At 42.5% G+C, this 14,437-nt stretch overlaps 1 protein-coding gene across 1 annotated transcript in view; it reads right to left on the bottom strand.

Moving 5' to 3' along the window:
• Positions 1-14,437, bottom strand: part of LLGL1 (LLGL scribble cell polarity complex component 1) — a 668,031-nt gene that overhangs the window by 149,030 nt on the left and 504,564 nt on the right. The window lies entirely within an intron of this gene.

Below are 14,437 nucleotides of genomic sequence, written 5' to 3' on the forward strand. Positions count from 1 at the left end.
TATATATATATATATATATACACACACACACACATATATATATATATATATATACATATATATGTATACACACACACACATACATATTTTACATATATGAGTGAGAGCTATGCACACATACATAATACTCCTAATTTATGAAAAAAATAAAGTACACATTTTGGCAATACATGGCATTTAAAACTCATGGCTTAAGGATGGCATGCAAGTAATTTGTCAAAATCAAGAAATTAGGACTTCTCCCCCACTGTAGTGCAATCTCGGAGTTGGTGTGTGTGTGTGTGTGTGTGTGTGTGTGTGTGTGTGTGTGTGTGTGTGTGTGTGTGTGTGTGTATATGTGTGTATACACACACACACAGTTGAGGGGGGGGTTCACCTCACCTGGGTGGGTTTGAAATACTGTGGTGAGAGAGACAGGGAAGTGTTGGTTAAGTAGTTACTTTCCCCAGCTCACATTTTCACTTGTGAACTTTTGCTGAACTGTGTTCATGGATACGCATCCACCTGAAGCAGATTACAATACGTTTTCTGAATATCAGACACTTAAAAGTATTCCATCAATTTAGCTATAGTGTCTTCAAAAGACAATTCCTCAAAAGGAGACTCAGGATTCCAACTCCATCATCAGAACCGTATGCCAAAGGCAAAAGCATATGGGAAGAGAAGGATAGGGACCCAGACGGAATCCTTATCTTAGGAATCTGGTTCCCTAGCCCATTTGGAAGAAGCAAATGTCCAATGAGTTCCAATGAGTATAAGAGACATAAATCCCTTAGGGAGGCTTCAGAGCCATTAAAGAATTAAACAGACCCGGAGTAAACTTTTGTCATTCCCTTTGAGGAACCTTAGGGTATACATCAGTATGCTTAGTCTTCTGCTTTTTCTTAGTAGGGACACCTGCCATAACAACAGAGGTTCTGATCCTTGACTAGTACCCACAACCTCTTCCCTGACCAGAATCTGTGGAATCCCTCTAGAGCCCTCTAAGACAGAGGGTGTTCACCCTCTGGGGCAGATGCCTACAAAGCCTCAGAAGACGTGCAAATGGAAGAATCCATTCTGGACTCCGACAGGATCAAGGCACAGGAATCTAATGTAGACACCAGATGGCCTACAGAGCTTTCACCCACTTCAAGAAACATCCAATGGAGGCTCGACAGTCAAAAAATCTGGCCAAGATTTTTTTGTCTGCTTGCTCAACTCATTCACTCCAATGGAGCTCAGGAAGTTTCCACTGTAACTTCCAATGGGTGAAGCCTAAGCATTTTGACAGACACAAATTATGTCTTCATATTTCAAACAAGTGTTCATATCTCTAGAACCATAGGGATTATGAAAAGTATAAATGGCAAACCCTTCAGCACAAACTATTTTTATAGTGGTAGCATTCTTTAGGTTCTAGGCAATAAACTGAATTTTATAATCCACAGTTAACACAGTAACTTTTACATTTGTAATATTTTGTAAACTTACAATATTTCAGCAACCACTCAAGTTACACACATACTGTCAGCAGCACTTTATCTAGCTGAGAGCTTTCATATGAGGCTAAGGAAGTCTGTTACTTTATCGAGATATTTAGAAAAATGTGAAAATTATATCTACATGAATTAATATCATGAAAACAGTTAATATCTCTTTACCTGCACTAGACAGAGATCAAATATTAATGTAACTGAGTTTGTCATTGTGTAAACTTTAAGATAAAAATCTTTTAAAATCTTGTACATACCACAGTTTTGGAATTATTCATGCAAATATGAACAAGCAATATTTGATGGCTAGAGGTGTCAGTAGGAGTTAACTGCAGATGCACCTGCAGGAGTCACTCTGATACGACTTAAGAGGACCTTGAGGTTAGAAGATTCTGTTATCCTACCTTGGGTGGGCAGTTTAAGCCTCTGGTTAGACAGATCATCAGGGAAGGCAACAAACGTCTAACAGCCTTAGGCACAAACTCTGCAAATGCTACAGGACGTACGGCTGTGGAAAGCACCCAGACAAAAGACACCATTTGTGATGATCCTTATGGTGAAGCTGCCTCCCACATTGACTTTACTTCCTGGATGACATGAACTCTAACCCAATGGGGCACTTATCTGATGGCTAGGTATTCAGCACAGCAAAAGGGCTTTCAAATAACAAGAGATGAAGGCATTTGGACTGGCAGCAAAGAGGTTCTGGGTAACTGTGTCCGTACATCACCTTTATGCTCCATGTCCTTGTACAGGGAAACATGCGTGTGATGTACAGTGCATGCAAGATCTAAAAGCTTTGGTATATTGACTAAATGTTGGGCTATCCTTGGCAGGAGATCCCTACTGTGAAGAATACTATAACAGTGATACAGGACATGTACAATAATTTCCAAACCAAATGGACTGTAGAACTAAAAATTGTGTATAGGAGTCAGATTCTCTCAATACATATAATGTAAATTTGAATCCGATACAAAATCCTCAACTACTGCCTTCATGGAACTTCATCTAAAACCCATAGTCCATACATTAAGGTCAACCAGTCCCACATGCTAACAGCAGCCACCTGCTGCAAGAAGAGACTCCCTGTTTACAAACCCTTCTCACACTAAGACTCTAAATGGCTGATGCCAACTTTGACAAAATATTCCTTGACTTCAGAAAAGCATATGTCTCATCACCATCTCTTATAAGCTAGATAAGCAGAATTTCGAATCATTTAGCAAAGTGATTTTAGTTTCAAAGGGTGCTCACAGTCAAAACTACATGTACTCCATTAACACCAACTTGCCTCTCCATGAGAATATCACAGGGCTCTTTACTGGACCCACTACTCTTCTACATTCACTAATACACAAACTATCAACTTGCCACTTAATGCCATTTACTAAGCTGCCCCGCATAAGAAAAATAAACAGCCAATGGGCTCAGCTGTGATTTTCATTTATTACGACTATGGTGCAAGGCAAAATAGCTACAAATTAGCATCTTAAATCCTAAAGCAATGCTTTTCAATATTAAATGCCACACTTGGCAAGTAACTATTAATATTATACACAAGGAAAAAGTCAATACACTGTAAATACCCTGAGATGGGACATATGCCTGCTCTCATTTTTCATGATCAAGATAAAACACTTCCAACTGGGACCACCACCAGTCTCACTTCCAATTGGGACACCACCACCAGTCTCAAAAAAAAAAGCTGCAGTGGTAGCATTGTTGCCTCACAGCAAGAGGTTCTCCCGTTCTATTCTCAGCGGGAGCGCCTTCTGTGTGGAGTCTGCATGTCCTCCCCACGGTCGAGTGGCATTCGAAAGACGTGCATGAATGGGCGTGCCTTCGTTGAAGGTTGGGCGTCGGGCTGGCACCATAAAAATAGACTGCCAATCATTAGCGGACCGGAGTTCTGCTGTGGCGACCCCTAACCAGGAAAAGCCGAAAGAAAAAGCACCACCAGTCTCAGAAAGAAATACAATACCAGTCCTCCTAACAGCATAATTAACTGCTGTATGTGAACCATCGTCTTTCCTACACCACAATAAGCCACCACCCATCCTGAATTCCACACCATTTTCCTTCCCTTTCTCATGTTCCTTTCCTAGAACTAGGATAGTTATAGTAGGAAAGGCATTAGTTTAAACTGACCCTACCTAATGGAATAACCTCTGCTGTATCACAGCAAAATAAAACAGTCTTAATTTTTGTACTCAAAAAAAAAAAAAAAAAAAAAAAAAAAAAAGTCTGTGCATTTGCACAGATTGCAATGTGATCTCGGTGGTGATGTGGGTGGCATCCCTCTGCCCAGGGCTGGAGTTAGGTCAATAAGCAACTGGGGGTGGGGGGAGTAGACATCATTACCATGATATAAGCAAGGACAGAAGCAGCCATCTTAGCTGCCTAAAGGAGCCGCCCCCAGGAAGGCTCTCAAATCAAGTGGATCTTGCATGATTCTGACCAATAGGAAACAAAATGGGCTCAAGTCTGATTGGGGTTGGCTTGATGGTTGGTAGGTGCATCTATGCGGGGCTACCAAATAATGCTTCATCAAAAATTTTTTTGGTCAAAGAGACTAGTCACCAGTGGAGTCCTCAGGCTTCGGTGTTGGGATCTCTTCTGTTTGGCATCTACTTTTCTGAAGTAAAAGCCAATATCAAAGGGGGTTTTGGCTGACCAAGTGTGCAAGCTAAGAGCAGTCATGGAATCCCCAAATGACTTAGCTGTCCTGCAGGAAAGGTTTGTCCCAAATAACTGGTGCCAAAATCATGGACTGAAACTACATCACAAAAAATGCATTACTGTATCCTTTGGGAAGTCAACTACCAAAATGCATTACTTTATCCTTTGGGAAGTCAACTACCACACTGACCTTAAGAGTTGATCCAGTTGTTTGGAATTTGTCCCAAGTTTTGACCAATATGTGTCCATTGTTGGAAGAACATCCTTCTATACTGCACACCTTATAAATAAAGGAATTGTGTCTAGATCTAGGGATATCATTGTTTCCCTTTACTCAGCCCTCATTAGGTGGAGTCATTGAATATAATGCCCTCTTTGGCATGCATCTCTCCAGAAATACGCAACAACTGGACCGCACAACAGAAACATCTTATTAAAAGGATACAAGGCCTACAAATGTCCTGCATGGGCTGACTCAAAGCCCTATCACAATCCTCTGTATGCTACAGTCACCTAGAGACACAAGATGTGATATGTGTCTGGCATACAAGGTATCCTCTAATGCAATACTGATGGATTTACTGCACATCATAAAATCAAATTGCATCAGAAATACTTGGTCTAGGGATCTAAATATCTTCTGCAACATCAACAGAATGTTTGTAGGGACAGGCATATCTTGCAGAGGGTACTATTGCTCTGGATCAGACTCCCCAGCCACATAAAACAAAGTTCATCCCTGTCCATGCTCATGTGTAAATTGGAACTATGGATGAGAAACAGAAAATTTACCCCACAACTGCTCCCTGCACTACTAATGGACAGAAGGAGCTCCTTAACACTAACACCATGCATGGGCCCCCCAAATTATCCAAGGTGTGATCCCAGTTACTCTCATACTATATAATTATCAGCCATGGGATGGGAAGGGCAAGGCCAATCTCTAACCAAATGAAATAGGTTAATTTGAGCAAAAAAAGGGAAACTGGCTAGGCTTAAAATGTCCCACATGGGTAGCTAGCCCAGTACTTAACCTATAAACTTATCTCAACACTCACTGTTCACAGTTGTTCATAGGTTAGTACTAGGCTAAATGTCCTTGCGAGCCATTGTAAGCATAGCCAATTATCCCTTGTGAGACTCAAACCCTGCACCTTGTGTTTGTAAGGCAAACACCTTAACCATTAGGCCACCCTCCCAACCCCTCACTGGACATGATCTTGAAGGAGCAACTGTATAAACACATGCTTTACAGTAAACTGTTTGCTGAATAAAGCACTGAATGCAGTCCTGTAAAAGGAACTGTACATAACACAGAAGTGTATTACAACACAACTGAAAGCATTTTCTTCCTCGGTATCACCCCCATCATGTCTGTAAAGGTTCCTAAGGGATCAGATTACCAGTTACCAAAGGAATAAACAAGATGACATCAATTATGCTCCAGGATTCAAAATACAACTTACCATTCGTATTAAGGAAATAAGGCAATTTTTTTCAGTTTTTACAATACCAAAATATGTCTTTTTACTATCAATGACACTGACTGCAAAATTAAGCTTAATTTTGCTTTAAGCACTTTAATAGTGTTTACTTCTCTGTTCTCCCAAAGACCATGCTTGAGGGCTCCTATACCTTTGACATTCAATTTGTCCAATCATTCCAGGAGAGTGGGAGACTGGTATTCCCAAGCTATGTGCGGACCCTATTACTCATTCATACGTACTATGGAACCCTTATGAACCCTCCTTTCCACAATGAGATTTTGCCAGTTGGGAACAGGCCAGCTTGCTGGTATTGGGGGGGTTACAGTCTTTTCCATGGGATAAACCTTCTTCTAAACCCACAATATCTACCTCCTGACAGGAAGTGTTCCTTTGCACACTAGTTTCTTCTCAGCTACTTATACAGAATGTTTATGAGCTGGAGCCATCTGCCTCCCTCAGATGGCCAAGCCAGTAAAGACCACTTACTCCCATTATCCCTGGCCACCCCAGCCACCAGTCAACCTCAGGTCACCTGTGACATAGTTGGGACTTTATTCCTTTATGCCAACCAGCGCAAGCTTGCACTGATGGTCTTACTCAAGAGACCAGCTGATTTGGATAATTACATTTACACCATCTGGAAAATCTGACCTCTATGAACTAGTTCTTTTATTTTTCCCCAGTATAGTGCAATTCTACTAACCCAGCTCAGATGAGGCAATGTTTTGAAACAGTCAACTCCTAACATGGATACTTTTCATTCACCAATGAATAAAAGGAAGACAACTTAACCAAAAACTCTCTAGCATGCAGAATAGACATCTGGATACAGAAAGCCTATAAGTATATTTTTGTCACTTATTCTATCAGTGATAGTCAACAGACCTGCTGCATTTATTAATTTGCTAGTGACTGCTTTTATTGGTGTCTGATTTTTAGTTAAGAAAACTGCTGCATTTGCTAGAGACTGCTTTTCTTGGGAGTCTGATTTTGTTTTAGTTAATAAAATTGCTGCATTTATTAACGTGCTAGAGACTGCTTTTCTTGGTGTCTGATTTTGCTTTAGTTAAGAAAACTGCTGCATTTTTTAATTTGCTAGAGATTGCTTTTCTTGGTGTCTGATTTTGTTCTCTGTTTTACTGACAGTTAACAAAACTATAGTGCTATTACTTATTTGCTTGATATTTCTGGTCACTGCCTAGATCCTGTTAAGCTGGTTCCATAGCAGGGGTTTTGTGAGCACAACTTTGTGTGATATCTGATTCCATGAGGCTCTTAAGTTTTCCTTTATACTACTGTATAAGAAGTTACAATTCTATGAGACAATATCAGTATCTTGGCTGCTCTTTGTGGCCTAGCGGTGACTGATTCAATAGACATCTAGATACAGAAAGCCTATAAAGTACATTTTGGCACTATCAGTGATGGTCAACAGACCTGCTGCATTTATTAATTTGCTAGAGACTGTTTTTCTTGGTGTCTGACTTTGTTTGGTGGCTTTGCAGTTGACTACCCCTACTATAAATTTGATCTGGGACACTCCTCCCAGTCTAGTATCATTAGCTCATTCTACTCAATACAGAGAGAACATTTGAGAAGGCCAACCCACTTAGGTTCTTAACCTTGAATTACCTTCTGATCCTTTTTTCTCCCTTTTCCACCTTACTTGGAAAAAAATTCTAAGTTTGCTTCCTTCCTTCCCTGTAACTAGTCTAGTCCAGATACAGATGTGCTGTATTCAGGACTGTTTGTAAGCTTCTGAGCCCCCCCCCCCCCCCAAGGCCTTTCTGTGTTGGAGGGAAACCTTCTAGCTTATGAGTGGGAGTGGCAAGCACTAGGTAGGCTACCACAAAAGGAATTGTTTCTGGACCACAAATTGTAGTTTATTGGCCACGGGCAGTTTTTCCATCTCTTTCAACTTTCTACAATTAAAAGCCCACGTTTGCACTTGTTTCCTGTCTTTCCTGTAGGCTAGTCCAGATACAGACTTGCTGTATCCAGGGCTGTTTGTAAGATTATGAGCCCCCAAACCTTTCTGTGTTGGAGGGAAGCCTTCTAGCTTATCAGTGGGAGTGGGAAGCACTAAGTAGCCTATCTACCACAAGAGGAGTGGGTTCTGGCCTAGAAATTGTAGTTTATTGGCTGTTTGGGCAGTTTTTCCATCTCTTTCAAATTTCTGGTTTAAAAGCCAATGTTTGCACTTGTTTCCTGCCTTTCCTGAAAAGTACAGTTGTGTACATTTACCATAAATGTAGATGTTAGAGTGTATTCACTGTTGCAGTCCTTACAAAATGGGTTAGCCGGCTCTTGGTAGCCCACTGTCGGCCAGAATACCAAAGTCCTTGGTATAGGACATCAGCTGCCTTTGGTTTAAGCCTGACGTCAGGTACTACGGGAGGCAGCCAATGCCATCTCCTCAGTTTTTTCTTGCCTTAACTGTCAGCAGTCCCCCCCCCCCCCCAAAAAAGGTTATACTAGGAAAAGAAAAAATCCAGTCTGTGCCCTAGGAAAAAAGGGGGATGGAAGGCGGGAAAACCAGGACTGCAACAGTGAATACACTAACATCTACATTTATGGAAAGTGTTCACAACTGTACTATGTTCATCGTGTTTCACTGTTGCAGTCCTTACAAAATGGGTTGATTCCCCAAAGCCCAGGAAAAACACAAAAGGGAAGAGGAACACCCACAGATTAAGGGTTGGTCAGGATGCCCTGCAACACTGCAGTGGCAAAACCAGCCCTGGACTTAGAAAACAAGGGTAAATTGTAATGTTTAGTGAAAGTGTGGACAGTAGTTCAGGTAGCTGCTTCCAGGATGTCCTTAGTAGGTACACCTCTTTAAAAAGCTGCTGAGGTAGAGGTTGCTCTAGTAGAATGGGTCCTAATACTCTGTGGAGGCACCCTGCCATGCTGTAAGTAACAAAAGTGAATACGAGCAATCCACTTACACATAGTCTGTTTAGAATTAGCTTTGCCCTAAGCTCCAGGAGCAAAACTGACCAACTGATCTGACTTTCGGAAAGGTTTAGTCCTGTCCAGGTAAAATCTAAGTTGTCTATGCACATCCAGGGAATGCAGTAAACTTTCTCCTCTAGTTTGTAGATTAGGAAAGAAGGTAGGCAGGTGGATAGACTGGTTAAGAGTCGAGCTAGAAACTACCATAGGCATAAAAGAGGGATTAGTTCGAAAAGAAACCCGATCCACATGGAAGGTGATAAAAGGCTCTACTGCCATTAAGGCCTGCAGCTCAGACACTCTTCTAGCTGACGTAATGGCTAAGAGAAAGGCAGTTTTCCAGGAGAGAAACTTCAAATCTGCTGAGCAGCTGTTTCAAAGGGAGGCAGAGTAAGTTCAAGTACAAAATTAATATCCCAAGTAGGAGTATGTGCCCTTCTGGGAGGCTTTAAATTGATAGCTCCCCTGAAGAACTGTTCTCCTCACTGGCTACAGCTGGACCGACAACCAACTTAACAGGGATGTCGTTGGTTAATTTGACCCTAAGCCTGTCGCAGTCCTTATCCTTGCGCTTCTTAGGAACATCCAAAGTTGGGAGGCCAGAAGATGTCACACCGACGAACTTAGGCCAAACTCTGAAATGCTTGAACAATGTCCTAGCTCTATGGCGAATGGTACGCGGGTTGAAAGAAGCACAGAGAACACAATTAGGGATGTCGTGCTCAAGGCCCAAACAAGTGATACAATAGGAGTGAAAATCATGGTGCAGAATCCGTTTTCCACAGGCAAGACGGTTATTGACTTTCTCCGACATTCATTAAAGCAAGAAAAGAGGGTCCCCCAATGGGGTACTTATCTGAGGATGTCTTCAATTAAACAGTCGGAATACAATAAGAAGGTACTCAGCTGACCAGCACTCGTGCAACATGCTTCTGCTTTGGGCTCCACATCAAGAAAGACTGAAGAAATGGCGTCGGCAGCCTCCCTTTGTACCTGACAGGCTTAAACCGAAGGCAGCTGACGTCATACCAAGGACTTTGGTATTCTGGCTGACTGTGGGCTACCAGGAGCTGGATAACCCATTTTGTAAGGACTGCAACAGCGAAACACAATGAATATCTAGTCTAATCCGGATACAGATTTGCTGTATCCAGGACAGTCTGTAAGCTTCTGAGTGGTGCCAAAAATTCTGCTCTTCAATTTTTCCCTTAGATCTGCTAGTGCTCACCTCTCCTGCACTTTTACTAGCTTATTAAGTCTAGCACTTTACCAAACTTCTTGTAGCAATTACTGTAGCACACAAGTGCTACCAGTACTAAATGTTCTACAAGGACACAGCTCCAGTACTTATTAATGCCCACCCCTCCAGGCTTGTCTAAAGGTCAGTTCCCTGTGCATTCTCCTATTAACCTGGTGAACTTGGGTATCCTGAGGTAATGTAGCAACTGCCTCATATGCACTTACAACCCTCTCCTCTTACCTCCCAACACTCAGACTTGCAAGAGATGCACTTATATATCCAAAATGGAAGCCACGCATTCTCCAGCCAAGACTGGGATAGCTGGTCAAGAGGAGAAGGTCAACACTTGCACCACACCACATGGAACACACTGCCCTCCAGAACACACACCAACAATGCCTTCACATAAAAACACAAACCACACATCTACCTTTGCGGAGGCTCTCAATAAAAATCTACCCAAACAGCAGAGACCTCCAAGGCAGAAATACACACCACCACCACAACACTAATCACAAGAGACACAACTCTCCTAAACAGTGTGCTACTCAACCAAAGGCAAAACAGCATGCTCAACACGCTAGTCATAGGTGACTTGATAGTGAGGTACACTGATGTTCCACTCACTAGGTTGAATAAGGAGAAGGTCCGCTGCCTGTCAGGTGCCAGGATCTGCCACATAACGTACACACACAGTCATATTTGTATCTGTTGTTCAGGGACCTATCATTGTACATGTGGGTGTGAAAGACCTGAGACATACCTCCCTGGACTACATGAAAAGACATGGAGGAGCTCTCGGATTATGTAGCCCAGGCGAGTAAGACCTTAGCCCTGAGCAGCCTCCTACCATCACCCAGAATTATATCACAGTACAAAGAGAAAATGATTGATTTCAACAACTGGCTAAGTTTCTGGTGTCATTCTATGGGGATCCAGTATCTGTCTGCCTGGGATGACATGATTGACAGACCTCGGTGCTTTGCCAGAGATGGCCTACATCTGTCAACCCTGGGCTTCCAGGTGCTGGCCAAGGCTCTTGCCACCCCCTATAGTTCCTTTTTTAGATGGTGTTCTAAAGACCAAATTAACACCATAACAGCTACAAACAAATGCAATCTGAGGGTCATGCTGCTCAAAGCTAGAAGTAAATCTCAAAATGCACTCGCTCGAAGCACTCCTTAATATGGAGAACATCGACATTTGTGCTGTAACAAAGATCTGGTTTAAGGCAGCAGAAAGCACCCCTGCACTACCAGGCTAATTCCACACCTTTCAGCCTCAGAACTTGGACTGAAGCTCCAAAGGTGGTGCTTCCATATTCATAAAGGATGTGCACACCTCCAGACTGGTAGCCCAACATAACGCATCAGAGATGCTTCAGGTGCAGCTAACATTGGGTAAGACAGCGATTCAGGTCGTAGCCTGCTATAGGTCCCCAACCATGTCCCAAGACTCTCACTCCACATTCCTAAGCACCCTGGAGAATATTAGGTTCAAACCTAACACACTCATACTGGGCGACTTCAACTACCCCTCCATTAACTGGGAAAACTACTCATGTACCAATACACTTACCCAACGTTTCCTGGAATTCATTAATTCCAAAGCCCTAGACCAGCTCGGTCTTACCCCCATTAGAGGTAGTAACATCCTTGACCTAGTCATTACTAACATGGGCGACAGTTGCTCTATATTAGTCAACTCCTCCCTGGTTAGATCAGACCACAAACTAATCACCTTGGAAATCAACATCTCTCCCACCTGCCCTGCAAAGGTAATCACCATGAAAAGCTTCTCCAAAGCTAACTTTGGGCTGCTAAAAACAGAGGTGGCTAACTTCAAGGCACCCATGCAAATGGAGAATAGTTGCATGACTGCTGAATCATACCATCAATGCATTGTACGAACATGTACACAAATGCATGGATCTCGCCATACCCAATAGAACCAAGATGCCCTCCTCCAAAAAAAGGAAGCCAATCTGGTGGTCCCCTGCCATAAACAAACTCTACAACAGGAGGAGGAAAATGATGCAGAATAAGGTGAAGTCCCAAGACGGGAAAGACTCCCTTATCAACCTCAACAAAAAGTTGAGATCCCTCATCAAATCCTCTAAAGCTAGCTATGAAAACAGAATTGCAGCAGATAGTAAAGACAACCACAAGGCCTTCTATAGTTATGTAAAGAATCGCCAAAGCAATATCCAGATTTGCTCTAAGCTACTGTACAATGGTAACTCCTATACCAAGCCAACAGATATTGCCAATATACTGGCCGACAATTTCTGTGCCAACTTTACCCCTCTCTCCCCCAACCAAAGGGCCAATCACAATACCAGTAGATTGCCAGGCACCAGTAATACTGCTGCATAGGTTAAAACAGCACTGTCCAAGGCCAAGAATACATCTTCTATGGGACCTGACAATATACCTGGCTGTGTTCTACATGAAGTACAGAGTGAACTGGCACTGCACCTGTGCCCTGTTCAATCACAGCCTCACCTCAGGCTTTGTCCGTACCGAATGGTGCACTGTTACAGTCATCCCTCTCCACAAAGGAGGAGAGACTACAGACCCTGGGAACTATCGCCCCATTAGCCTGATGAGTCTGATATGCAAAGCTATGGAATGCATCATCATGGACCTAAATAAACAAGGATATAGGGAATCTCCAAACTCTGGATCCCACACACTTTGATTTTCTGAAGGGTAGATCATTCCTGCCCAACCTGGTTGACTTCTTTGAGTCAGTCACCAGAGCTGTGGATGATGGCAAGGTAGTTCATACAGCCTACCTTGATCTGGCCAAAGCCTTTGATATCATTCTCCACTCAAGAATCATAGAAAAAAATCACTAAGCTACAACTGGCTTACAGATAGAACCTACAGTGAGAAAGTAGCAGACTCCAAGTCAGACTGCTGACTAGTCACGAGTTAAGTCCCACAGGGTTCGGTCCTGGGTCCTCTCCTATTTGGTATCTACTATCTGGTATCTACTTCTCTGAAGTCCAGGCCAGCACGAAGGGACTCTGGCTAACCAAGTTTGCAGACGATTACAAGTTAGGAGTGATTATTAACTCCCCAAGTGATGTTGACATCCTACAGAAAGGTCTCAATGAGACTAACGACTAGTGTCAGAACCACGGCCTTAAGCTCAATGCCAAAAAATGTGTCATCCCCTTTGGGAAAAACCCGGTTCCCATGAATTACTAGATCGATGATAGTCCAACTGAACACAGAAGGCATTATAAGAGATCTGGGAACATAGGTTGACAGGAACCTCTCTTTTGGCCACCACATTGCCACTGTGGTCAGAAAGTCCTTCTATGTGGCACATCTCATTATTAAGGGATTTGCACCCAAGAAGAAAAAGGTCATTGTCTCCCTCTACTCTTCCCTCATCAGGCCAATCGAGTACAATGCCCTATTTGGCATGTACCTCACTAGACACCTGCAACTGGAGATGCCGCAAAAGTACCTCAAAAAGAGGATCCTAGGCCTTAAACACTTGTCCTATATGGACAGACTCAAAAAAACTCCATCTATTCTCCGTCTCATATCGTCTACTTAGAGGCCATCTCTGCTTGACTTATAAAGCCATGTCTGACCCAGCTCTGTTAGAAATGCTACATCTAAAGAAATCCCAATCCCTCTGCACCACACACTCCAGAGACCTCAATCTCATTACCACAATCAACAAAAGAAGCTGGAGGGACAGGTTCATAACCCAGAGACTACCCATGCTCTAGAATAGACTACCCATACATGTCAAAACAGACCACCTCACTGGCCCTCTTAAAAAGAAATCTTGAAGAGTGGATGGGAAATAGAAAATTCACCCAGGGAATCACTCCAGTAGCTCTACTCGGCAGAGGCACTGGGAACTTAGGTCGGGTGGCACGATGCCAGGGTAATCCTATGGGCTAGACTTGTAAAGGCTCCAGGGCTATTGGCCTAGTACACACCTATGAACCTATGAGCAACACCCTAAATAATACTGCTCAGAGACATTGTTATTTACAGTGCAGCTTCCTACTATACTTGATGGTGTCAAGATAGTAACTTCAGCTGACCACTTTGTGCTCTCACAGTAATGTTGACTCAGAAGCCTACAGGCTTAAGAGGAATGCGAAAGGAAGAAAAAATGCGGTAAAATAAAGATCATGCCTATGACGAAGCTTATCAATAACTTATCAGAGGTAGTAAATGCTGAATTACAATCTAGCTAAAACAAACTAAGCATGACGGTTAATGATACTATCTTATATTCCATTCTTTGCATCAATAGGCAACCACAGTCGTAAGATAATGCGGAAAATGTACTGCACCACTTTGCATCTTTTAAAGGTAAAATCCAAAACTGATTTGACAAACTATGCTTACTTCAAGTTTTATGTTACTTCAGAATTGGACATCAGAACTTCCAAGTTTTATGCTATCTCAGAACAAATCATCATCTTGGACTTCTATAATGAGCACTTGAACACTATGTGAAAACAAGATTTATGTAATACTTTGCATGCTGTACATGTTGGTACTGATACTGATGTTTAATGCTTTTTCTATCAGATAAGTGGCCCATGAACTTACAAGATA

The sequence above is a fragment of the Protopterus annectens genome, chromosome 12.part0 (genome assembly GCF_019279795.1).
Source record: "Protopterus annectens isolate FY-2018-M chromosome 12.part0, PAN1.0, whole genome shotgun sequence".
Classification (NCBI taxonomy): Eukaryota; Metazoa; Chordata; order Ceratodontiformes; family Protopteridae; genus Protopterus; species Protopterus annectens.